This window comes from Anomalospiza imberbis, unplaced genomic scaffold, assembly GCF_031753505.1.
Source record: "Anomalospiza imberbis isolate Cuckoo-Finch-1a 21T00152 unplaced genomic scaffold, ASM3175350v1 scaffold_55, whole genome shotgun sequence".
Lineage (NCBI taxonomy): Eukaryota > Metazoa > Chordata > Aves > Passeriformes > Viduidae > Anomalospiza > Anomalospiza imberbis.
Genome location: NW_027100162.1, coordinates 130,356 through 155,765, shown reverse-complemented (window position 1 = coordinate 155,765; position 25,410 = coordinate 130,356). Strand labels below are relative to the sequence as shown.

At 47.9% G+C, this 25,410-nt stretch overlaps 1 long non-coding RNA gene across 1 annotated transcript; it reads right to left on the bottom strand.

The window, feature by feature from the left end:
* Nucleotides 1-16,540: 16,540 nt before the first annotated feature.
* LOC137467264 (uncharacterized) lies at nucleotides 16,541-18,917 on the bottom strand. Its single transcript, XR_010995470.1, has 3 exons — nucleotides 18,667-18,917; nucleotides 16,765-16,889; nucleotides 16,541-16,631 (listed from the first exon to the last, which is right to left on the bottom strand). It is a non-coding gene; the product is annotated as an uncharacterized lncRNA (long non-coding RNA).
* Between the last annotated feature and the right edge of the window lie 6,493 nt (nucleotides 18,918-25,410).

Genomic DNA, 25,410 nt, shown 5'->3' with positions numbered 1-25,410 from the left:
ACTGGTGTGCCACAGGAGACAAAGAAGCTGCAGCTTCAGCCTAATTGAGGGGGGTGCGTGGGCTGGGAAGAGTGGGGAGGCTCAAGGGGATTCACAGAGCTCATCCTGCTGCAAGGACGAGGAAAAGGGAGTGGGAACTCAGCAGTGAGGAGAGCTGAGGGCTGGAGAGCAGCTCTGAATGACACTAAAATCCCACTGGACCTCTGAGACATTGCTGCTCCTCAGCCAGTGACAGGATGAGTCCCTAAGCCTGGGGCTCAGCCTTCCTCGTGGTGAGGGGCACCAAGGAAGGCAACAGTGTGATGGGGACTGCCATGGGCTGGGAACTCACTGGGGGAAAAGAGGGAGCAGTTGGGAACTACAAGGCAGGTGGGAGAGAGAACAGGTCAGAGAAGGGCTGAGATACAGCTTGAGCAAGCTGCAAAACGTCATTTGGGGTCATCCCAGATTGATTTCATTTCAGAAGCTATTGAACAAGTTTATTTTTTGGGTGGTGTCATGTTTTCCCTGGGAGGTGTACACTCTGCAACCTTGAGCTGTGTTGCTGAAATGCTCCAGCAGGTCTGTGCTGCAGGTCACCCCATTTCTTCTTTGGCTGATTGCGGCCCGGTGCTGAGCTCCAGCAGAGCCCTGGCAGAGCCCAGAGCAGCCTCAGCACCCGCAGAGCCCGGCTGCAAGGAGAGAAACCAGAAAGCGCCCGTCAGCTGAAGGCTCCTGTCCCCTTGTCCCAGCCGCCCGCGGTGCCCAGGCCATGCTGGCTGTGCCCAGAGCTGTGCCCAGAGCTGCCCATCCCTGCTGCCTGTGGGAGCAGAGCAGGAGGGCAGGACATGCACCCAGCCTGCAGCCGGCCACGGCACATCCAGCCCTCAGCAGCTGCTCAGAGCAGGATGCTCCCGTGCTCGCTGCCATCTCCCCAAAGCTCTGATCCCACCATGCCAAGCAGACGGGACCCACCTGACGCCATCCCCCGCTGGAAGAAAAGCTGGTCCCAAACGATGTCCTCTGTGGATATTCTCAGTTCAGTCAGAGAGAAAAAGAGAATGTTTTCTGACCAGGCGAGAGCCTGGGAGACAGTTGGGAGAGAATGTAAATAATTCTCTAATCTCTCTTGTTGTTCACATGGTTGATAGATATGTTCTGCCACAGTGCGTCATTCACTGCACACCAATGGTGTGAGATGTTTTTACTCTAGGACCAATGAAATTAGTCTGCATGATGTTCTCTATAAGTAGAGTGGTGCATTTGAAATAAATCAGAGTTCATTCTCTTTGCCTTTGATTTGGAGTAATTTTCGTTCCTGTCCTGCTCTACGGCGACACTGCACTACCAAGATTGTGGCCCCCAAATCCATCAGTATTTATGTCTCCAGCTGCTTGCACCAATGGCAGGGAACGTCCTCAACAGTGCTGGGACACCAAGTTACCTTCCACAGGTCATCTGACAGGGCCTTTTTCTCCCTGTGCTTCCTGTCTTTCTCCTTATCTTCTACTTGGAATTTTCACAGGATTTATTCTTATTTTCTCTTGATCAGTGCTAAAATGCATGTTTCTCTTCCAAGTTTCAGTTTGTTTAGTGATCCTGTCAAGCCTTTTCTCAGAAGCCTTTTTAATGAAATTGAGAGTCAATTTCAGCAATTTTGGTGATTCCCTGTGTGATTTACACAAATCTCCTGTTAATTAGGGCACCACTTAGGAAGGTACAAAGAGAAAAAGGATGTTTCTGTATGTCAGTTCAGTAATGGAATATTCATGGATAGAGAGAGTGATTAGCTGAATCTTACATGTACTCCTAACCTGAAAGTGCAACAGCTAACTTGGGGAGCAATTAGAGCCAGATCTCTTCTTCTACCAGCCTGTATTCAAATGTAAAGGAAATAGAGCAGGGTGAGAATGTTAGTGCTCAGCTCCTCAAGTGCCTTGTTAAGGTGTTGTTAGAGTAATGGAGATAAACATCTGGGTTCCCATTCCTAATTGTCAGTTTCATTGACTCTGAAAACAGCAGAGATGTGCACATCACACTTATCAATCCATCTGGGGATGTTTTAGGTTTGTAATGTAATAGCATTTTTAGATCTCTAGACAATGCTTCCAGGAGTCTAAATGACTGAATGACTTTCTCCTTTTCTCCTCAGTCTTTGCATTCCTGTGCACCAGAGATCTTCAGTGAATGAGTTCCACTCTACTCCAGGCTGAATCTCTCAGCTGTGTTTACAGTGGTTGTCTGTGGGTCTCTTCTGCACAGCGCAATTTTACAATCTTCATTCCTTTTAATCTCTGTTTTCCCGCTCTCTGTGTTATCACACTTGTTCAGCAAGTTTTCTTTCTAAGAATACTAATCACAGTATCCCAAAGGAATAAAAAATGGTTGGGTATTTGTTCTCCAAGTATTTACAAAGGAACGATTTAAAAAACCTGTATAAATGCTGGATGTAAATTGCAAATAAAAATAAACCTGAGAGTTCTCCCAAAAACCTTTAGAAAAATACCCCATGTATTCAATAAAAACCAGATAATTCATCTGCAGAATACGAAAAGGGGCATGTTCTAGAAGAGAAAATTTGTACACCAGTGCTGCACAGAATTAGATGCTTTCAAGCTTTTTGCTCTTCAGGGGCAGTATCATTCTCTGAACTGCAATGCTCTGCGCATGTTCTGCTCACCATGGCAGCTTTCTGCTCTCCCCTGGTACAGATCATCCTCCCAGCAAAGGGTGAGTGCAGCCACCACAACTCCCAGCACCTTCCCACCCAGCGAGAACCTGAAGGAGAGAGATGGCTTTCACCAACTGCTGCGTGTTCTAATACTGCCACCTCTCAGCTGCTGAAAGCCTGAATTTCTGTGCCTTTTTCTCCTTCCCCAAATGTTACATTTTGCACCCCAAACCTGAAAACCATTCCTCTCATCAAAGAGGAATGTCTACCTCACCTGTATTTCAATGCCACCCCTTGGCTCAGCCTCCTTTCCTTAGACCTACAACTTTTTTCCCAGTGTGTGAAATGCCTCCTCTTTAGAAAGGCATATTCCAGAATTTAGCAGAACAGCAGGGGTGATGCATGGATTGAGAGCAGCCCTGTGGGGAAGGACTGGGAGATCCTTGAGAAGGAAACATTGGCTATGAGCTGTGTTCTTGCAGCCCTGAAAGCCCTCTGTGGCTGTGTCTAAAGAGGGATGTCCAACAGGTCAAGGGAGGGAGTTCTGCCCCTCTGCTCGAGGGAAAGCCAGGAACAGGATGCCCATGGCTGTTGTGGATGTGCCCTCATTGGGAGTGTTCAGGGTCAGGTTGGATGAGGGTCTGAGGAGCGAGGTCTAGTGAAGAGTGGCCCTGAGCATAGCGGGGGGCTTGGACTAGATGATCTCTAAAGGTTCCTTCCATCCCCACCCTTTCTGTCATTTCATCATTTCAGGGCCCACGGGACAGGAGAGAAAAAGAAATGAAATGGGATCATGGCAGCAAGTTAATGGGGGGATATTCTGGGCCACAGATGTGCAAGGAAGTCAAGATCAAACCAGCACCTTGGCCAAGAGTCCTCTTGAAGCATGAAATGCACCTCCTGGGGTGCATTAGTTACCCCAGGAAAAAGGGAATATTTTGGTACTCTGAAATTCCAGCTGCTGCCTGCACATTTAGACCGTTAAAAGTCCAATTCCAAATGAAATGGAATATAACTGCATATTTTAGGAGGCACTTTCTCAAGCAAGGAGATACACCCTCCCCATAACAAGACAAAGAAGTCCTGATGAACAAACTTCCGTCTTTTTCCATGTGTATTGTTAAGCACCAAAGTATGGCAATGGACATCCTCCATTTGCACAGGTTTGAAGAGAGATCTCTGCACCCTGAGGCAGAGCCACATGGTGGTTGTACACAGCATCCTTGCCTCACAGCAGCCAAGCCTCAAAGCAGGAGCAGTTAGTTCCAAGTGAAGAAAGAACTGCTTGGGCTGATGACTCTCAGGGATGACAATAGCCAGAGGCAGGAAGGGATGATGGCACAGCATGGCCCACGCGGTGATGGGTCCTGGGCTCTCCAGAGTCACGACAGGGTTCCTCTGGCCCTTGTACCCCACTCTGCTGGGACAGCAACTCCAGGTCCTTCCTGAGGCTCTGGAAAGGAGCACAAAGGCACTGAACTCCAGAAACACAGAAACCTGGGAAGTGGAGAGGGACCTGGCACTGTGGGCAAGTGCCAGCGGGAGTGGATGGGGCTGGAGCAAAACATTCCTTCCTGCTTCTCCCTGAAGCAGGGACACAACCCTGTCCCACGGCGGGGGACACTCTCACCCCGGGCTGGCCACCAGCATCCAGGTTCTCCAACTGCCAGCAATGCCATGGAAAGGCAGTGACAGGAGGAGACATCATCCAGCCACAGGCCGTTCATGCTGGCAGCTCCCACCACTCCGCTCCTCACAGAAAACCTTGGCAAGGTGTCAGGAGCAGGGATGAGACATGGCCATGGACACATGACACAGGTGGCCAAGGCAGAGCAATATGGAAGTGCAGAAGTTTTCTTCTTTCTCCTATCAACATGCACTGGCGTGGACATGGCCTCCTGATGGAGGGTGACATCACCGAGCGCAGGATTGTGACATGTCCCCCCTTGCTGCTTAAATACAGACGTGGGCAGAGCCGGTGCCAGCCTGGCTCTGGCCTGAACTCCTACCGAGCCTGACTGCGAGGTGTGGAGGGTCAAGCCAGGTTTCTCTGGTGCTGAGTGGTGCCTGTTCTTGGCAGGTCTCAGTGCCAGTCCCAGAGCAACCAGCAGGGTTTCCCCAGCCCTGCCTGGCTGGGGCAGAGCGTACCTGCAGCACAGAGAGGAAACGTCCCCTGGTCAGACGTGGGCAGGTGACAGGGCTTTAGGGAGGTGGGAGGGTGTCCTTCTCCTTCCTCCCCTCTCCTGCAGGCTGTGACACCGGCAACAGAGAGCAGGTCCAGATCCTCAGCCCTCCCCAACGTGCTGCAGCAGCCAAATATGGCCACAGAGACAGATGGCAACTGTGCCATCTGCCAGGACACCTGGGATGACGTGGCTTCTACTCTGCCCTGTGGCCACCAGTTCTGCCGGGGCATCATCCTGCGGTGGGCACAGACAAATCCATCATGCCCACTGTGCAGAGGAGCAATAGAGACTGTCAGGTTTTCTGATGATGCCGGTGACTCTCTAGAGATTGTCATCACAGCCCCTGAGCAGCTGCCAGCAGCCACGAGCTCATCAGAGCGAGCTCCCGGCGGCCAGGACGAGATCAGCCCCCATGGCCCTGTGCCGGCCCATCCCTCTTCTCCTCAGGAGACACCAGCCAGAGCTGTCGGCGATGTCCTGCCAAGGTCTGGGCAGGACTTTTCCGTCGACGACAGGAACTTCTGGACCCTGTGCGGACTTGGCTGAACCAGAGGATGGAGGCCATCCAAAGGGAGCAGTGGTGGATGGCAAGGAGCACAGAGTGCCATCCTGTATGTTCTCTGTGTGTGTGGGCCAGACCAGCAGGACATGATCCAGAGTCTGCAGGGCTTCCTGGAGGAACACACAGTGCCACTGGTCCAGGGCACCATCGACATCACTGTGAGACACTGCAGCTCAGGGGCCCAGAGTCTGCTGCACTCCCACGCTGCCGCAGATGAGGATGACAGCCCAGCAGCCAGCAGCTGCTCCAGCAGCTCCAGTTCCATCTTCTCCAGCTCCCCCAGCCTCTCCAGACCCAACAGCCACAGTTCCCCCAGCTTCTCCAGCCCAAACAACCCAGACTCCTCCAGCCCTAACAGCCCCAGACCCAGCTCTTGGACTCTACCCAGCAGCCCTCAAGTCCCCACAGAGGAAGAAGAGGAAGCTGCCACAACGGAGGCCACCCCCAGCAGGGGTCAAAGCCATCCCCCAGTTGTGCCAGTGTCCCCAGAGCAGGACCAGCCCCAGGATGAGGCAGGTCCCTCTGATCCATCTGTCCAGAGCACCAGCCTCAGACCCTCTGGTCCCACCCAAGGCAGGCACTGCTTGCCTGGGTGGCCCCGGCGGTCCCTAAAGAGAAAGGCCTCCAACTCTCCCCACCCCTGCAGTAGAACTAGCAAGGCTCTTCAACTCCTTCTTTTTAGAAAAATAAATAAATTGTTGTTATTTCCCCCACACAGTCTCTGGGCTCTGCTTCCTCAGCCTTCCCCTTGTGCCCCACCGTGGGTGGCACCCATGTCCTGTGGGGCACCAGCCTTGCGCCCAGAGCCATATGGGCAGCTTAATTGTCTTCAAGGCCAATCTTGCCTAAGAAGAAGTTGTTGCCTGGACTTTCATTCGTCTCAATGTCAATTCCACTCTTGGAGTTTTTCCCAGCTTTGTCCTTCCCAAGGCCGTTTGTGCTAAAATATCTCAATACTCCATCCTGGATCTTATGAACATCTGCAAACAGCTGTTTTGTGATGCTAATTACATATCACTTTACCCTATTACTTTTTAACAAATATTTTCTAAAATATTTTTTATTATTAAATTAATTTTTTTGTTTGTTTTTATAATCGATATAGTTACAATTATTGGCACAAATCATATTCATTTATCACCTCTCTATCTGGCTTTGTTTGAAGGTGTAGGCTCAAAGCAAACTCCCCTAGTTCCTCCCTGAGCCCTGGCCAAGAGGAGGATGAAACCAGATCTTCCCGCACTAGAAGTTATGGTAGCTTGTTTATTCAACAGTATAAAATCTGGGCCCTCTCACTTGGCGCAAAGCTGACGGCCTCGCCTGAGGGTGGGCAAACCACATAGGAATTCCCAGTGACTGGGAGTGCTTCTCCAATCCCTTGGTGTGACAGGGCATCCCCAGCTGACGTGTGTGTCAGGACAATGGTCAAGTATGAGGGTAACTGGTGATGTATCTTTCTGAATCCCTACAGGCAATCTTTTCTAGTAATGATCAGGTGCATTGCTTAGCTTATCCTTTTGTACTTCTGTGCTGCTTTGCCCTACAGTCAATGACACTTCTTCCTTAAGCTGGGGTGGGTGTCTTTGGTGCTGACCCTGCCAGCAAGCCATTCCCTTCAGAATTGGACTCGGTGGATCCCTTCCAACACAGAACATTCTGTGATTCTGTGATCACTTCTACAAAGTTTGCTCAGAATGAGTTTCAGCTAAAACACTTGGAATTCTTTGCTGAAATTAGAGTTGGTAGATGGAACTCTTGTTGGTAAACAATGGAGGGAGAGAACAGCTTCATGTGGGTTTTTGGGGCATTGCCCCAAATTTGTGGTTTCCTCCCTCCATTTTGGGATTTCACACCTCTGTTTTGGGGGTCTCCACCCAGCGATTTTGGCTTCCACTCCTTCCACTTTGGGGTCCCCCTTTAATTTTGTGCACCCCATCCCCATGTTCCACACATGCCCAGCAGCCCCAGTGTGCACTGAATGGCCAGCAAGGGACTGGGGAATGCTGGGACCCACAGAGATGTCAGTCATCCCTCCTGGTTACACATAGGACTCCTCGGCCCTTTCTGGGGTGCCCTGGAGTGCCAAGGCCACGGGGAGGAAATGTCTTTGCTGCCATGCTGGGCAGGATCTTGCCTGGCCCATTATGGCCTCATGTCCCCTGTCTCTCATTGTGCTCTGACAGCCCCTGTGTCCCTGCACCCCTCTCAAGAGCAGGACTTTGGTGCCAACACCCCAAGGCTCCAGATCCACGCGTTGGCTCTGTCCCTATGGTATCCCCACACGTACTTGATGGACGAGAATACCCCTTAGTTAATCTCATAATTGATACCTGGGCAACAAGATAATGACCCATCTCCCTCACTGGTTTGTCCCCTCCTCCCTTCCTTCTTTTGGATGCCGAGGCAATGAGATTGTGCTTGAGCTATGCTGAAAGCTGTAGCTGTGCAGAAAGAAGTAGCTACTTTGTACCAGGGGATGGGAATGAAGCACTTTCTAGAAATCAGCAAATTTAGCAGAACAAGCTAACTGCAAAAGGCTAATTAACCACTGGCTGTTTGAGCAGACAATCTTGTAGAGCATGTGCAGAAACAGAGGTAAAAAAGTTGAAGACACAGGAAGCCTTGTGAGCCTTCATCCAAAACGACCACCAGAGGCTGACAACTGTCACCATTAAGTCCTGAGTGACACAAGCTCACCAGAGACTGAATCGCAGAAGAAGAAAGTTGAATACAAGTGCTCTCTCTGTTATAGACAGGTTTGACACATTCTACTTGATTGGCTAATTAACAAAAACATCTTTCTCACAAACAGTCCTTGAGAAGAACAGAAAAACAGAAAAGACAATCGCACCTGCAGGTTGTTTATACTAACAAAGTTACCATCATTTGTACAACTCCCTAAAAGGTCTCACAAGCTGCTGGGAGAAACGAATGTCGTTTCTCTCTCTCTGACCAGGCTGTCACCCACAGATGACCACCTTGCGAAGAAACTGCACATGTGCTACCAGGGCTTACATAATCATGTCTTTAGAAAATATGTTGCAATATGAAGGTTAGGAAAGTACCATGAGTACAATTAAGTTAAAAAGTTTAAAAGCTTGTACTGTGCAAGGAATGGACAAGTGAGTTTGTGGTGGAGCTATTGCCCTCACTCTGCTGTCAACTAAACCAAATACCTGCTCTATAGGCCCTACACTATGGAGTACTGTTTTCTGGCCTACTTTTTGGGGCATCATAATCACAGTATGTCTCTCATTTTCTTCTTAGAACCTTCTAAGAGTAAAGTGAGTAAGACAGCAAGTTGTGTATTGACAAGGCCGAAACAGGGTAAGTCAGGGCAGAAGAAACATTTCCAAGTGCCCTCCTGGGAAAGGAAAAGTTGGGAAACAGTTCTGGGGAAGGGCGTCCCTCCCAGAGCCCTCAGCGCTGCCACCACGCACAGGATGGCGGCCGGGGCTGAGGCAGCCACGCACAGGATGGCGGCCGGGGCTGAGGCAGCCTCTGAGCGAGCTCTGTGGCCCTGGTGGCCCAGCCCCGGCCCCCGAGCAGCACAGAGCTGGCAGAGTCCCCCCTTTCCGCTGTCAGTCTAAATGGACATTAACAGAGAGCCGGGGCACGGACACAATGTGGCACCTTTGGTCTGTGCACACAAACATACACCAGCCAGGTTGTAATGTCCGCGGGCAGTGTTTTGATGTCAAGGCAGTTCAAGTAGGTGAAAGTAGGAAGAAACTCCAGGGTTTGAATGTTTTAAAATAAAATATTTTATTTGCCAAAAAAAAAGACCAAAAGCAGAAAGCAGCATCGCAGCCTGTCTCTTCCATGCAGGAGTCATAGCCACTGTGAGGTGATGAAGATGGAGATAAGATCTATGAGATCTACTTGGAGCAGGCTGTGCAGTGGGTGCTCGCCTGGAATGTGTACCCCTCAGGGTACCTATTTATTTAGAGCACTATGAAGACTGCCTAGGAAGGGGAAAACAACCCAAACTGCAGCAGGAAGTCCGTTGGGGTTTTAGTGAGATTCTTCAAGGTGAGCACAGACTTTCTGTTCAGCAGATGCACAGGCAGGGGCTTCTTGGGCCACTACTTTGGCAGCCATAATTTTGAGTAGGGGATTGCAAGAAAAAAAGAAGAGAAGCCCATCAACTACCGAAGAGAAACAGCCACTGACAGGAACCGGTGGGTGAAGAAATGTAAGGGGAAAAAAGGCAGAAAACAGGAGATGACAAGTTGTCTTGGTTTAGGGTAAATTTGGAAGAGAACTTTTGAAGGGGTTTTTTTAGAAAGCAGATTTAATTAGTGGCAGTTTTTGTTAAAGGTTTTAGGACAGATTTTGGCTCCCGGCTGTAGAGTAGAGTACGTTTTTCACATTTGGTCTTGTTTTGATTGGGTTGAGGGTTATTGTCTGTTTAGCTGCAGGCTTAGGTTCACTGGTATAGTTAGAACCTGAGTAGCTGGGGTGTTGGCTGCAGCCTGAGTTACTGGGGTAGCTTTTGATTTGTCTCCCTGCCCCCTGCTTCTATCTGCTGTTCTACAGTATTTAGCAGTGTGCGATAAGCAAAGGCTAGGGCCTGGCTTTTTGCAAGGATCTTTTTCTCTGTAAAGTCATCACGGTAGCTCTCTTCTAGATATTTCCCCACCTCATCTGGGTTCTGAATTTGTTCACATGAAAATTCCTAGGCTGGGGGATCAGAAAATTCTTTCAGGGCTTGACTCATTCTCTCTTATTTTCTATGCTACTCAGAATTCTCCCCGTTTGGGTCGACTTCTGGGTTAGGGGTCTCATCAGCTCCTCTGGACAACTCAGCCCTCAGTCTAGAGAAGCTGTAGACTGTATAGAGGAAGCTTACTAGATTAAATGTGAGGAAAGTGGTCTCTTTAACATTCGGGGAAGCCAAACATTTTCAAAAAGGGACGCAACAGATTCAAAGGAGAAGAAGAAAAGGAAAGGCTGGAAAGCTTCATCCCTTGTTTTTCCTCTAAGAAACTGGGTGTAGTTTCTAATAAACCCCCAAAACATGCTACTGGAACTGGGGCGTAGGGTAGGATGAAGAAACTATAAACCAAATACATCTTGAACAGACTTCAGTCCTTTTGTAAACTCCCTATAAATTATTATTACTGAGCCTAGCACAATAGCTATTCAAACCCATGCCCCTCTACTGTAAAAGCTATGTGTTAGAACAATAGTGGAGCTAGTTTTAGATAAGAAAATAATCCTAGTGACTAGAAAGGTATTAAAACTTCAAACAAGCCTTGGGAATAGAAACACATGAAGGCCCCCACCCCGAGAGTCATTACCACTTCAAGTAACATGGGTACTGACTGCTTTGTGCCACTGCACAGTAAGCACAACCAAAATGCAATCAGTACAGGTTTTTCTTCTTTCTTGGGCCTCACATTGGGTGCCAAAAATGGTTGGTTTAGGGTAAACTTGGGAGAGAACTTTTGAAGTGGTTTTTTCAGAAAGCAGATTTAGTTGGCCCATCCCCCAACTGGTACGGGAAAAAATACTTCTTTAGGGAGAAGTGACAACAAGAGAGGGAGTTAACGATAATGCAACTTCTTTATTGCTAAAGTTCAATACTAAATGCTGTAATCTTAGGCTAACTAATCCTATGTTTTGGACAAATAATCATCTACTCAATCCTAACTTGAAGAATCCTCAAAACTTAATCTTCTTTTAAAATCCAACAGCCCGAGTTCATAGATGTTTCCTTGCTGAAGCAGACAACTGGTGCCAGGACTGCACTTGCTGCTTGCCAAATTCAGATACTCCTTGCTGAATGGGGGACAGCTTTTTGTGGAGGTACTGGCACCTGCTCTTCATCTCAGAGTAGCTTGGGCCACCCTATGAAGGAGAAATCAAAAGAAAATTAGGGTATGTCAACATTTCGGCAGAGCTTAGAATTTCTGACCTTTTCTTTAAAATAGCCTTGAGGCAGACTCAGAGTTTACCAAGGTAACTGAGCTACTGCTCAGTCCTCTGCTTCTTGCTCATCGCAGGACTGGTCAAGCCAGAAGCCCAAGGCCGTTTCTACAACAATAACAAAACAATTCATTAATCTCTGACCCGGATCAGGTTTTGCTCCCAATTCTAAAAAAGCAGGATTTGTGAACTGGCAAAGGTTGAAAACACACGTTTTTTAAATAAAAATAGCTGTCAAACATGGAAGACCTCCAGGTAAATATCTGCTCTATTGCATTCCTAGTTTCTCATCTTAGCACATAGCAAGTCCTTCTCCAAGTCTACTGCTAAAAGGCTTTGGGAGGTAGACACTCCCTTCAGCAGCTCCAGCAAAGCCTCCCCCAAAGGGCAGGTCCAGTAAGTTTTGTCTAGGTCCCAATTTCTGCTTGCACACACCAGGAAAAGACTCAGCTTTTGCTGTCAAACACCCACATGATTTACTGAAGAGGCACCTGGCTGTTTTAGAGTCTCATGTGTTAGAAACGAGATTAGTGCTTCACTATTAGAACCCAGGAGTACAGGGTGTGATGGTTGGTTGTGAATTCTCATCAAGATTAACAAAGACAGCAGCCACACGTCAAGAAACTCTTGTGATTTTAGGTGCAGTTGTCTTAAATCCAGCAAGAGTACAGGGTGTGATGGTTGGTTGTGAATTCTCATCAGGATGAACAAAGACAGCAGCCACATGTCAAGAAACTCTTGTGCTTTTAGGTGCAGTTGTCTTAAATGCAGCAGGCTACCTGCTGTGCAGACTCAAAAGCTGTTGGCTAACAAGCCCTTACATTTGTACAAGAGAGTTTCACAAGAGGTCACCAAGGAGCCCTCACTGTTGCTCAGTGCCCTTCAATCATCTCTCAGCTCCTCCCAAGGACCTTCTCAAAGCTGCTGACTCACAAGCCACAACACATAGCCACAAGCTCCCCACACCCCCAGCAAACTTCCCAGCTGAGGATGGAGTAGAACAGGACAGCCGTGTGTGCCCTGGCAGAGTGAGGGAGGAGAGAAAGAGAGGCAGAGGAGGGACTGAGGGAATATCACCATTCTGCAGATCCTGTGTTGGTGCAGCCACGTGGATAGTGCAGAGCTGGAGTCAGCAATGAGAGTGACAGAGAGACAGGGACAAGAGAGCGAGAGGGCCCCATCTGCCCCGCCCTGGTGCAGCCTCTTATGGACAGGAGATTTTTCCTGCAGAGCCAGCCCTTTGAGGCCTTCTCCAGGGAATGGGTTGAGGGTGGGGACTGAGCTCAAGTCTTCAGGCAGAGCAGAAATTTGGCTCAGGACAGTGCTGCTCCACCCCTGCAGGATCCTCTCATCACAGCCTTCCTGTCACAGCACTCAGAAAGTCTGAGGCAAAACACGCTTAGGCCTGGTCCTGCACATTCACATCACAGTTTTTATACCACCAGCAAGTCTGCTGAAACTACATACAGAGTACAGAATGTTAAAAATGCACAAAATACCTGAGCAGGTCTTGCTGGGGCATCTCTCTCAGAAGGCCCTGGAGATGTCGCTTGGCTGCTGCTGGTGGGGTTCTGAGATGGAGCTGTTTTTCTGTAAGGATGGTCCAATACTTCAAGTTACAAGGCTGAAATATCAAATGCCATAGTCCTTTCCTTGCAGACCTTCAGTGCCAGGACTCAAGGAAACAGCATGAAGCTGAGTTGAGGGAGCTTTAGGCAGGATATCAGGAAAACATTTGTGGCCCAGAGGGTGCTTGAGCACTGCAACAGGCTCCCCAGGCCAGTGGCCAGTGCAGCAAGGCTTCAGGAAGTGTTTGGACAGCACTGTTGGGCACCTGGTGTGATTCTTGTGGTGTCCTGTGCAGGGCCAGGGTCCTGGCAGGTCCCTGCTATCTCAGCATATTCTAAGAACCTAGGCTTCATTTCCCAGGGCTTTCTTCGGAAAAGGCTCTTTTCCTTCCCCAGAAGACTGAACTTACCTAGAAAGTATTAACTTCAAATTCGCTCGATCGGTTTTACTGTAGCCAGGCCAATCAGTCTGAAGGGCTTGAAACAGATGTTCCTTCAGACTGAAGGAATTATCCTTTGCATTCAGGTCGGCAACCTACAGGCAGACATTTCGGAGAACAAATGTTCATGACACCTCTATGCAAACTACAGAAATCTAAATGGGCTACTTCAGTTGGGATGGCAAAACATGGCTCTCATTATATTGTGAATGTCTTCAGGGTGAAAAAATCCCTGCCACTGCCCTGGGCAAACACAGCAACAAACTTCACAGGGTCAGGCAATCAGTTCCTTAAAGCCACTGCAGGATCAACTGAAAGTGTATCCATGTTGAATTGGAGTCCTTTGACTAGGTTCCAAAATGCTTTTCCCTAGCTAAAGAGGAAATATTCCTATTTGATATATTAATGCTTGCATTATTCAGCAAAAGCCTATGTGGATGGGGAATATTTAGAAAGGAAGGAAGGATCTACTGCATCTTTCAATGGGCGTGCATTGTACGAAAGCCTATGAGAAGGAAATCCCAGTGGAACTTAACTCAAAGGAGTATTGGAAAAGTCTCTAATTTAAACAGGTGAGGAAGCAGTAAAATGATGAACAGCAGAATAGCATGATGGAAGAGGTGCTGGCACAAGCTCCACGATCTCACCTCCTGAAGGATTTTGCCAAGGGAATCCTTGTCCTTTTGCCTGACTCCATCTCTCTGCAGCCGAGCGAGTAACTCTGGCTCCTTGTAATCCCTCAGAGCAAGTAAATGAATCACCCTGTCCCTGTAGGGTCGGCCGTAAACAGCAGCGCAACCGCTCCAGTCAATGTCTGCAAGTCTCACAGACATCATCCTCTTCTTCTCAGGCACAGGACCTGAATTGCTTTGTTGGGCTCCTCTGACCTCTGCTTTTCCTCCTAAAATGAGGGAAAACCAGAAACCAATAGTTCAAATTGGAGGTTTGGAGAAGGCAAGGGAGTAGATTGAAAAGGATGTACCAAGACTTTTGAGCCTCTATTTGTTCGGCATTTACAGATCTCCAAGAATCCAAACAGTAAAGCATTAAAAAGAAACAGTCATTAAAAGCTGGTAAAGGAGTGATGCTGGATGGGAAGTTTTTATGAAAAATTATTTTTATGCATGATGCTTTTATATGATTTCCCCAGTTTGTAAGCTCACGCATGGAGCTATGTCTAGAATGACACAGACAGTGGGATTAAGTGCACCCTCAGCAAGTTTGCCAAACCCAGAGGCAGGGGATGCCATCCGGAAGGACCAGGAAGTGGGGCCCTTGCAACCTCATCAGATTCAACAAGGCCAAGTGCAAAGTGCTGCATCTTTGGGGTTGGGGCATTCCCTGGCACCAAGACAGGCTTGGGGATGAAGGTGGGGAGGACTTGGAGGTGCCGGTGGATGGGAGGTTAGATATGTCTAAAAAACCATACAGATATCCAGTAAAAAATGAAATGGAAGCATATCTAAAAGTGGTCCATCGCTTCGATACCCTTTGCACTTGGACCGTGTGACTCCTCTTCTGCTTGGGTCCTGCACTCTCTGCTCATCTCTTTGGCTTTGCTCATGGCAAGCGAATTCCAAAGGATGGAGTTTTTTCACTCTGTCTAACTCTGTTTTCTCACCTTTGGAGTTGGGAGTCTTCCCCTGTACCCTGACAGGCACTGGGATTCCAGACGGAGTCCGAATTTTATCTTTCTCTTGTAGCTCATGGGTGGAGGTGGAAATGGAGCTGACACTTGGAGACAGGTTCAAAGTTGAGCAGGATGTGGAAGGCAGGTCCAAGGAAGAAGGAGAGCGGCCACCTGCTGCTGGCTGGATATCACTGGGCTCTTGGTCAATCCTCTGCTTCTTGGTCCTCACAGGACTGATAAAGGCAGAAGCCAGAGGCTGTTTCTGCAAAGATGATCCCAATTAGTTTTGCTCTGAAAAAGCAGCATTTCTGACCTGCCAATGGTTGAACACACACCTTTCTTACCTAAAACGGCCTGTCATACAAGGAGGTGCTGCAGCTAAATATGTTCGCTATTTCATTCCTACTTTCTCACCTGAGTATTCAGCAAGTCCTCCTCCAACTCTGTAGCTAAATGGCTTTGGGAGAAAGACATTCCCTTCAGCACCTCTATCAAAGGCTTCCCAAAATATGAGGAGCTCAGGTTGGCTTTATCTTGCTCCCTATTTCTGCTTAGACACACCAGGAACACACTCAACTCTTGCTGTCGCACACCCACACGATTCCCTAAAGCAGCCCCAAGAAGCCGCCGGTGCGGTGCTGATCACAGCGTGTCCAGTGCAGAGATGATAACAACAGAGAGAAGCCCCAGTCTGGCTGCAGGTCTCATTCCTGCTGCTCTCCAGAGGAAACCCTGGGTCACAGCCTCTTCCCTACCAAGCACACGCTGCTCCCACCGGTGCACATCAGCAGCTCAGAGCAGGACTGCCAGACACGGCTCTGTGCCAGCCTGCTGATAGAAATGCTGTGGGCATGGAGATAGGGCATAAGAGGATGCTGGGCCCTGCAGCATTTCCTGCTCTGGCTGGGAAAAGAGCTAGGGAAAACCAGAGCTGTGTCCTCCCTCCTGTTTAAAGCGAATTCTTTTAAGGTATAGAAAATATGCCTTTCATGCAGTGTTTTCCAAGATTCTTTCAAACCTTTTTCCTTGCCCTCTTGTACTGGCCATCTCTTGATTTTAAGCCTGACAAGTCCAAGGTATTCCCTGATGATTCAGAGTCCCCTCCTCACACATGGGATAGCCTGAATCAAAATCGGAGCCTAAATGCTGCTTAGGACAGAAAAACAAGTTTCCTACAAAAGCCTCAGTACTGGAATTTGTCCTTATGCTAGACTTCCCTAGGAATTCTCTTCAAACAGTAGCACTGGCATTACCGTGCATGATTTAGGTACTAGAGCTGCCATATCATCAAGAACCCTGTACAGACACAGCTAGGTACCAAAAACTTGTCCACATCTTGTCCTTAGCAGAGTTTCCTATGCACCATAAGAAACAAGTCATGTCTGCAAGCTTGTTGCAGGCTTTGACATTGTAAGCATCTTGAAAAGTATTACAGGAATCCCATTCGAAGTACACACTTCGGGTTTATAGGATATAAAGACAACACTACTGCTTCATATCACAGCTTGGACCCCAAGAGCAAGTGGGATAAAACATCATCTAGGGTAGAGAATGTTTAAAATTCACAAAATACCTGAGCCGTTCTCGGTGGAGCATTTCTTTCAGAAGGTCCCAGAGACGGTGACTGGCTGGTGCTGGTGGCATTTGGAGATGGAGCTGTTTTTCTGTAAGGATGGTCCAACATTTCAGGTTACAAGGCAAAAATATCAGCAGTCATCGCTCTTTCCTCACAGCGAGAACAGACCTTCATTTCCCAGCGGGTTTTTTTGAAATGGCTGTTGTCCTGACTGAACTTACTGAAAAAGGGTCACCTCCAATGTCTTTCTATCTCTTTCACTGTAGCCAGGCCAATCAACCTGAATGTCTTTGAAGAAATGTTCCTTCAGACTGAAAGAATTCTCATTTGCATCCAGGCTGGCTACCTACGGGCAGACATTTAAAAGGTCAATATTCACTACACCTAAAGGCAGACTACAGATGTAAAACTGGTAGCGCAAAGCTAAAGCAAAGCTGAAAAGAAAATCATGCACCAGTTCTCCAGGACTTCTGTTTGATGTGAAGAACAAAGCAGCTGTCATGTAAGAGGCAACAAGATTAAACAGGTGTGGTCCATTTGGGCTGTAGAAATTTGGATGTAAGTAAATGCCAAAGTGCTGCAAGCATGGAGGAAATGGACGCTATGAAAACCTCTCCCTGCACCAGGGATCCAGGTTTTTTGGTCTTTAACGCAGCTTTGAGAATCAAGGGACACTATGCCAGAACTCTCAGTCTTCACCATTTGAAATACATGGAGAGGCCAGGTTTTTCCTTTCTGTTTTCCTTTTCTTTTGAATAGGACCTGGAGAACATCATCTCCATGAGCAAGTCCATATTTTTCCACCCTCAGGAGGACTCCTGCTGCCCTCTTGTTTCACCCAGCTACATTGCCATGGCAGAGCACAGCCTGGACCTGTAACGGGGCATGTTTTCATCATCCCATGAAGCACCACAGGATGCTGGCATTTGTCTCTGCAAACAGAACTGCTTTTCTTTCTCAAGTGTCTGCTCAGAGGAAACTACAGCTTCCTATGGAACTCTTACAGGAGATAACCTACCTAGAGCTACACTTCAACAGCTTAAAAGTAACAAAGATACCCAGAATCAGGAATTCACTTCTTAAAAGCAGAACTAAGGCTGTGTTGGAAGAGAAGGAGGGCTGTGAGTATAAGAGCTCAGCAAGTTCTCCCTACTGGTTTTTCATGTATAGGAAAAATAACACCACCTCCCTATGAAGTTAAGAAAAATGTGAATAACCATTTTCAGGATGTAGTGCTGTTCACAAAGCCCTTTCAGAATGCAAACCAGTATCTTGAGGAAGTTCACACTGTAAACAAGAAACTACTCTTTCAAAATCTCCTTAAACATTAACAAGAAGAAACAGAAAGGAGAATTTTTCTTTCATCTCTTGCCCTCTAAGGAGCTGAGCTTTGAAATCTTACCATCGCTTTTTTCCTAGCTAAAAAGGAAATATTGCTGCTTGATACGTTAATGCTTGCATAATTCAGCAACAGCCTACACTGACAGGGACTATTGAACAAGGAAGGAAACAGCCACTGCATCCTTCAGTCAATGTGAATCGTATGAATGGCTGTAATAAAGAAATACCAGTGGCACTCAAAGGACAACTGGAAAATTATGAGAAATAGGTGCCAAGGAAGTTGAAGACTCAATCCACACAAGAGCAAAGAAACTCTGTGCTCAAAGTTGGGCCACCACCTTTCTCATGTAGGATTTGCCTGGAACACCCTTCCCTGGAAGGCAACCCCCACAGACCCCAGTAGAAGCAAATACCATTGAGAGGCCGCCAAGTCCGTTCAAATGAAATACTGCCCTGTGCAGCTACCAAAATTCTCTCCTCTGAAACTTGTCTCAGGGTATTTTAAGGACCTCAGCTAAGTGTTTCACCCAGTTGAGAGTTTCACCCTGTGAAGTTACTTCATCAAGCAGTTCAACAGTGCAAGGAAAAGAGGGAAAACAACAACAAGTTTTGAGGATTTCTTTCTTTTTGTCACATGGACTTGCAGTTGGGAGGAATCTGGGTAAAATTGATGGGAAAATGTAAACAAGGAGCATTTCCTAAGCCTCTCATTAGATTCTAATTGAAACCTGAAGTAAGGCTGCTAAGAGTTAGCATTGCAGGCAGCAGCTCCAGGATCTCACCTCCTGAAGGATCTTTCCAAGGGATTCCTTGTCCTTTTCCACAACTCCCTCTCTCTCTAAGTAGGCAAGTAGCTCTGACTTCTTGTAATTCTTCAGAGCCAGTAAATGAATCACCCTGTCTCTGATGGGTCGTTGAGAAACAGTACTGAAAGGTCTCTGGAAGAATTTTGCAGGGTTCGTGGGCATCGTTCTCTTTCTCTCAGGCACAAAATCTGGAGAGCTGTGTGGGGCCCTCCTGAGCTCTGGTATTTTCACTTCAGTAAAGAAAAAACAGAAAACAAATTGTCAAATGGGGAGTGGGAGGAAGCAAGGTAGTTGACTCAAGAGGATGTACCAAGACTGTTGAAACTCTATTTGTTCAGAAATTATAGACCAGTACGAATCCAGACAGTAAAGCATTTGGAAGGAAGAGTCATTAAAAATACCATGTAAAGGAGTGATACTGGAGGGGAGGTATTAATGAAAAACTCTTTATATGCATGGTGGTTTTCATATGATTGCATATGATGTCCATAAGAATGATGTGGACAGTGGGATTAAATGCACCTTTGGCAAGTTTGACAACACCAGAGGCCTGGGATGCCATCCAGAGGGACATGGAGAACCTTGGCAAGTAGGGCCCTGGGAACCTCATCCGATTCAACAAGGCCAAGTGCAAAGTGCTGCATCTTTGGGGTTGGGACATGGCCTGTCCCTGCTGGGCAGGGATGCTGCGATGGGATGGGGTGGCTGGGATGAAGGTGGAGAGGACTTGGGGGTGCTGGTGGATGAGAGGCTGGGCATGAGCTGGCAACGTGTGCTGGCAGCCCAGAAAGGCAACCGTGTCCTGGGCTGCATCAGGTGAAGCGTGGCCAGCAGGTCAAGGGAGGGGATATGACGCAGCAGGCGCTGTTTTGAAACCAGGAACTCCTGTTTAGTGGCTGATGGAGACTTCATGCGTATTGGTGAGAAATCCGGGAGCTTTGTCCCTGCCATCACACACACGGAGACTGACCTTTCTTTACACGCTCCTTCAGTCTTTCAATGTAGGTCAAATTTTTAATGCCTTTCTCCACTTCCTGTTCCTTGGACCATGCCTCTCTGGTATTTGTCTGCAATCCTAATTGCACAAACATCACACACTTCAATTATTGACAACACTGTAAACATGCCAGTTGTCGAGTGAAGACACTACTAATGTTTGAGAAGTTCAATCCAATGTGGATAGAGAAACTTCCCACAGCATTGAAACAAAACACCTCCTAAAACCATACCCCTGAATGACTTCTAAAGAAAATTACCTGAAACCATAACGAAGCATTCAGATGAAAATTAGGTAAGAGCTCTTCACCCAGAGGGTGATCAGGCATTGGGACAGGCTCCCCACAAGGCTGCTCATGGTACCAAGTCCACCAGAGCTCAGAAAACATTTGGACAAGTTCCAAATGCACTTGCATGTCCTTGTGGATTCCTTCCAACTCTGATTCTGATTCTCTGATTCTGTGACAAAGCCCAGTCCCTAACTGGTACTGCATGGAGCATGTTGCAAAGGCACCCTGTACCCTACCAGCAACCAGACCTGTCTCACCTGAGTTTCTCTGTGCCAGCCTAAAGCCAAAGCGGCACCAAGTTCCACAATTGTCTCACTACTGCCAGTCCTCACACCCCAGTTACTGAATGTTAAGTATTCCCTTAGGATCTGTGTAGACCACCACCAAGAATCACACAAATCATCATCCACATGTGAAACAGAACGTCTCCAGGGAGAAATGTGAAGTTTAGCTTTGTCTCTCCGGAAAGCCACCATGATGCTAGTTTAAAATGCTCTGCGCTAGGCTAAGGCAGAGCAAGAGCTGCACTTGCAGTGGCAGGGAAGTCCCTGCAGGCAGGTGACTGCAGCCACAGCCAGGTGAGAGCCTGCTTTTCTCAGGGCAGCTGGCTGTACCTGGCTCAGCTCACTGCTGCAGGCAGCACCACTGAGTGCCTGTACGGGGAATGTGCACCTCGAGTCTGCCTGGAGCCAGGCTCCTTGGGGAAACAGCACTGAGAGCAGATTAATAACAAATGACATCACCCAAGCACGTTGTGCTTTGTGGGAAATGATGGAATCCGTGGGGAAGATGACATCAGTATCTTCCTTTCCATTTCCTTGAAAAGAACGCAGCACAGTGTTGTGGCAACACTTGCTTATCAACGACCAAGACAAAAAATTAAATCAAGCAAAATTTCCCATGCTGACCTTGTGAAATTCTCTACGCAACTTCCTCAAGGTCATTTTCTTTCAATTTCCCAATTAAATTTAAAGGATAATGACAGTGCCTAGATACTCCAAAATCAAAAGCTTAGCTACCAAGGCAGTGAATTTAGGTGCATGGAGTGGTCCAAACCTTGACCTCAATGCTCCAAATTGCATCCCATCAAGCAGTATGGGAACAAGGAAGGACTGGCAGGCTTTCTCAGGGGAAAACAAACCAGTGGCTACATGCAGTGACAAGAGACTGCAAGCTTGACCTGAGGGCATACCACCTCCAGTTGAGATCTCTGAACACAAGAGATCCCCTGTCCCGAGAATATGCTGCAAAAATGAATTACCAAGTTGAAAGTCTTACAGATATTGAGCAAAATGTGAAAGGCAACCATACCTCCAAGTGGGTTATTCAATTGGACATTCTGCGCACTTCCATTGTGCAATGCCTTGCTGGCATTTGGCTAAAAGGAAAAAGATATTTTCTGTAAAAACTTCAGCCTACTCTCCATCACTGCTGATTAACTAGGCCCTTCACTTTAAACAAGAGCTGTATTTGCGAAGGCTTGCTGCACATCACTAAAAAGGGCTGCTTTGACACAGTTCTCCCTCTGCAAGCAGCCGGCTACAAAACTGCCCTGAGAGAGCAACCCTCCCTTAGCCTCTAATGCAGCCAAACGTTCAAGCAGCAAGTGATCCATTCCCAATTGCTGGAATTTATAGGCACAGGCTTCCCTTGGAATCAAGTGCCTGAGTACAACTGAACTGGCCAGTGTTCAGCTAACAATCCAGCTGAGAGTGGTTGACAAAAATACAAGAATTTTGGACATGACCTGATGCCGGGATTGATTTGGTACTAAGGAAGCACATCCTGCAGTCAGCTCCAAGAAGAATTTCACCTGCATAAGGTGAATTTTGACTCTCAACAGGCATGAGAACCCTTTCTCTTGTCCTCAGCTCTAGATGCAATTCTTTGCAGGTGTGAAATGGAAGCAGTTTATCCTAGGTTAATCAGATATTACAAAATTTGGGTTGCTTGGCTGATCTCATCATTTAGTACAGAATGTATTGCATTCCGCTGGAGGTTAAAATGTCCATCAGCCTAAGTACATTTTTTAATGAAAACAACTACTGCCATCCAACTGCTTCATTCCATAGGCAAAATTGCCTGAGAAAAAATCTGAAAAGCTATGATAAATGGACTGAAAGATGTGCACTAATTACCATGTGAAGGGAGACATCAATACCGAAGATAGAATATTACTTAGTTGAAGAAATGATGTAATTTAGAACCAATGAAGATTCATGTCTTTGGCTGCTAAAAATGCTGAAATTTCTTTGTTTGGAAAAGCTTTGAAAATGGTGTGCATGTAGCTGGAGCTCTCCACTATGCATCACAGCTGAGAATAAAGAAATGGCTACTCCTAAGAGTAAAAAATACTGTTAGAGCGTTTCCTTTCTCCTGACATGTTCGGTGAGTGCAGGGCAAAGACAGAACAATGAGAAATCTATGCATTTTGACCAAGAGCCATGCCCAGAGCATGAATTTCCTGAGTGTCCCAGCATGGAGAACATCTGACTTTCACTGGCACCTCCTGAGTGGCATCCCTGGGAACCCCTTCCATCAGAGAACTTCCCACTTCCGCTGGCACCTCCTCCGTGTCATCCCTGTGAGTCGTTTCCACCGGGGCAGCTGCCTCAAAGGGGCCCTTGGAGCACCAGTGGGGCCCCAGCCCTGCCCGACAGGTCCCGCGGGCTCAGCAGCACCTGACACCAACACCACGGCCAAGCCCCCACCCGCTGGCAACCCGCAGAGCCCGACAGCTGCCCCTCACCTGTTGGTCCTGGGACCCCTGGGTCACCCTGACGGGCATCGCAGTGCTGTTGGGGGCCCTGCGGGACGCCGTGCGGGTTGGGGCCCTGCGGAACGCTCTGGATCGTGCCCAGGCCCACAGCTCCGCCATCCTGCTCTGCCTCGGGTGCTCTGGCTCCCACACAGCCACTGATCCTGCTGAAAAATCTGCAAAATGCAAAATATTTGTCAGGAAAATGTGTTCTTTGATGTTTCTCCCTTGTGGCTTTCAAGGCTCATCAACAAGGAGGGAGATTATTCCCATGAAACAAGAAGTAGCCAACAAGCTCTAAGTGATGGCCAGGCCTTTGAAAGGCAGGTTGCTTCTGGGCTGAATGGCCTTGTGGAGGTGCAGGACTTGACAGGCTTCAGTTTCCTCAGACACAGGGGAGGTTAGCAAGGCTTGGGAAGAAGGATGTACCACTGATGGTGGACACAAAGAATGGAGAATTTATGGGCACAAGGACATTTGGCAGAATCCCCAAGGAAAGGAACAAACTGATAAAGCCAATGCAGAAACTGTGCTGAATCACCTCCTGCGAGGTAAAAGGCCATTTCAGCAGGGGCAGACCACGGCTATCCACTCAAGGAGCCTCTCACTAAGAAGAAGGGAGAGTCTGAGCATGCAGACTATTGAGCATGAGAAGTGAGAGGATCATTACCCAACAGCAGACAGAATACTAATTATGAAGAGAACTAGGGAACTTGCAGTCAGTGAACACTAATTCCTTTCTTTGCTAAAATGTAAAAATACAAAGACACTCTGGTTCTTTGTGTGCTGGCTTTGTGAATTTGTCCCTGAGCCCCCCCCGTTTCTGCACAGAACTGTAAATAATTACATCCACTCAGTGTGTGGATCGGCCTCTTGAACAGCGTGTGCTAGAACCAACCAAGCTGGAACAACACTTGCTATCGCTCCGACACCTCCGCTCTCGACGCAGCAGCCGAAGGGTCTGACCGGTCCTGCTGTGTGCTGGTGACAATGGCCACGTGTCCTTGGAAACGGGGAGTTCCATGTTCCAGGCTGGGCGGGATGTCACTGAGGAGCGGGACGCGACACAGTCGGGGCACAGGGAATTCACAATGGGCACACGTGGGGAATGCCCTGCCTTGTCCCATGACTGACTCAGCTCATTTCCAAGTGCAGAAAGGGGTGCTCTGGCCACACCAGTTGCTGCAGTAGCTTTGCAGACCAGGGCTAATGAAGTGTTTCTGCACACAAGTGCTGCACTTGGCCCTCTCTGAGCCAAAGGAGCAGCTTAACACCCCTAACCAGGGCAGCAAGGTGCAGCCCCCTCCTCCCCCAGCACTGGGTGATCCTGTCGTGGGCCAGTCAGTCTGGGAGGCTTCCAGCACATACACGGTCACTCGAATATTATCTCTTTGACAAAACCCCCCAGCCTTTCCTCATCCCAGTCTCCTAAAAGGAAACAAGCCAGCAGCAAGCCCAGGCCCCCATGTGCTGTGCAGGAGGAGCTGACGTGGAAAGGCCCACGCTGGCCCTGAGCACAATTACAGGCTGATAATTGTGCTGACTGCAGCTGGCCGTTGGAGTTACTGACACATGCAGATAAACATTTTATACTCAGTTTATGATGGTTTCATTGTCATTTTCCCCCTACCCAAGATTATTCCTGATTTAAGTCAGCTGGCACCAAAAATAAGTGCTGTCCAGTCATTACAGGGAGAGGGAATAAGAGCATGCAGTTGAGAATGTGTTGAATATTACCATCCAAAGCATATTTTCAATGACATCCTGCATTTGTTTTCAAGACCATCTCTATACCTACCCATGTCTGATTTCCTGGCTGTCCCACTCACAAGGACAGTGCAGTTTGGGGAAAGAAAGGGAGGAAGCAATTTGTCAAACACCAGAGCCCACAGCTGTGTCCCTTTTTGGGAATGACTGGATGGTGTTGATTATGGATCCCCAGTTATGAACTATTGGAAAAGCCTGTGTAGGAATCATTAGAGGAATCCATGGAGGTGTTACACTGGACTCCAGAGTGTCCAACAGCTTTTCTATATCTTTTAAAGGTTATTGGTGACAACCCCTGCTCTGCAGTTACCAGATTTGAGTGACCCCTTTGCACTGCTCACACGTGAGTGCCTTTGCCTTGCACAGTAACTCCATATTTAGCTCCAAGCATGAAGGAATGAAGGAAGTAACCCTGTGGCATTTTGAGCCTATTTCTCAAAAAAGATCTAAACTATGTACTAGAGGGATGGCCAATGCACCTCAGAGCAGGAGCCACCGTGGTCCTGATTGAGAGAATGTACTTGAAAATAATTGGGGAAAAAAGTGACAGTTTATGTGCCACACATGGTTTTGTCTGGTGTAGAGCAAAAAGGAGGTCACTGGTTATCCCTGAGCAGAATCTGAAAGTAACAGGTGGTGCTACTGGAACAAAAGACCTTGAGACCCAGGCCCCTCAAAAACTTTCTTTGTCCTTGCTGCCTAGAGTGTGCCTGGAGTGACATGTGGGTCACCTTCCTGCCAGTTCAGTATGTGCAGGGGCAGAGGGGGGAATGTCAATAAGTGATCGGTTGTCCTGAAGTCCCTTTTGCCGGGGCAGATGCCATGGGGGTCTCTCAGCCAGAGAAAGAGCCAGGACCCGCAGGGCAGATCCTGTGTCCTGGATCCGGCCAGGACAGGGGTAATTTTTGC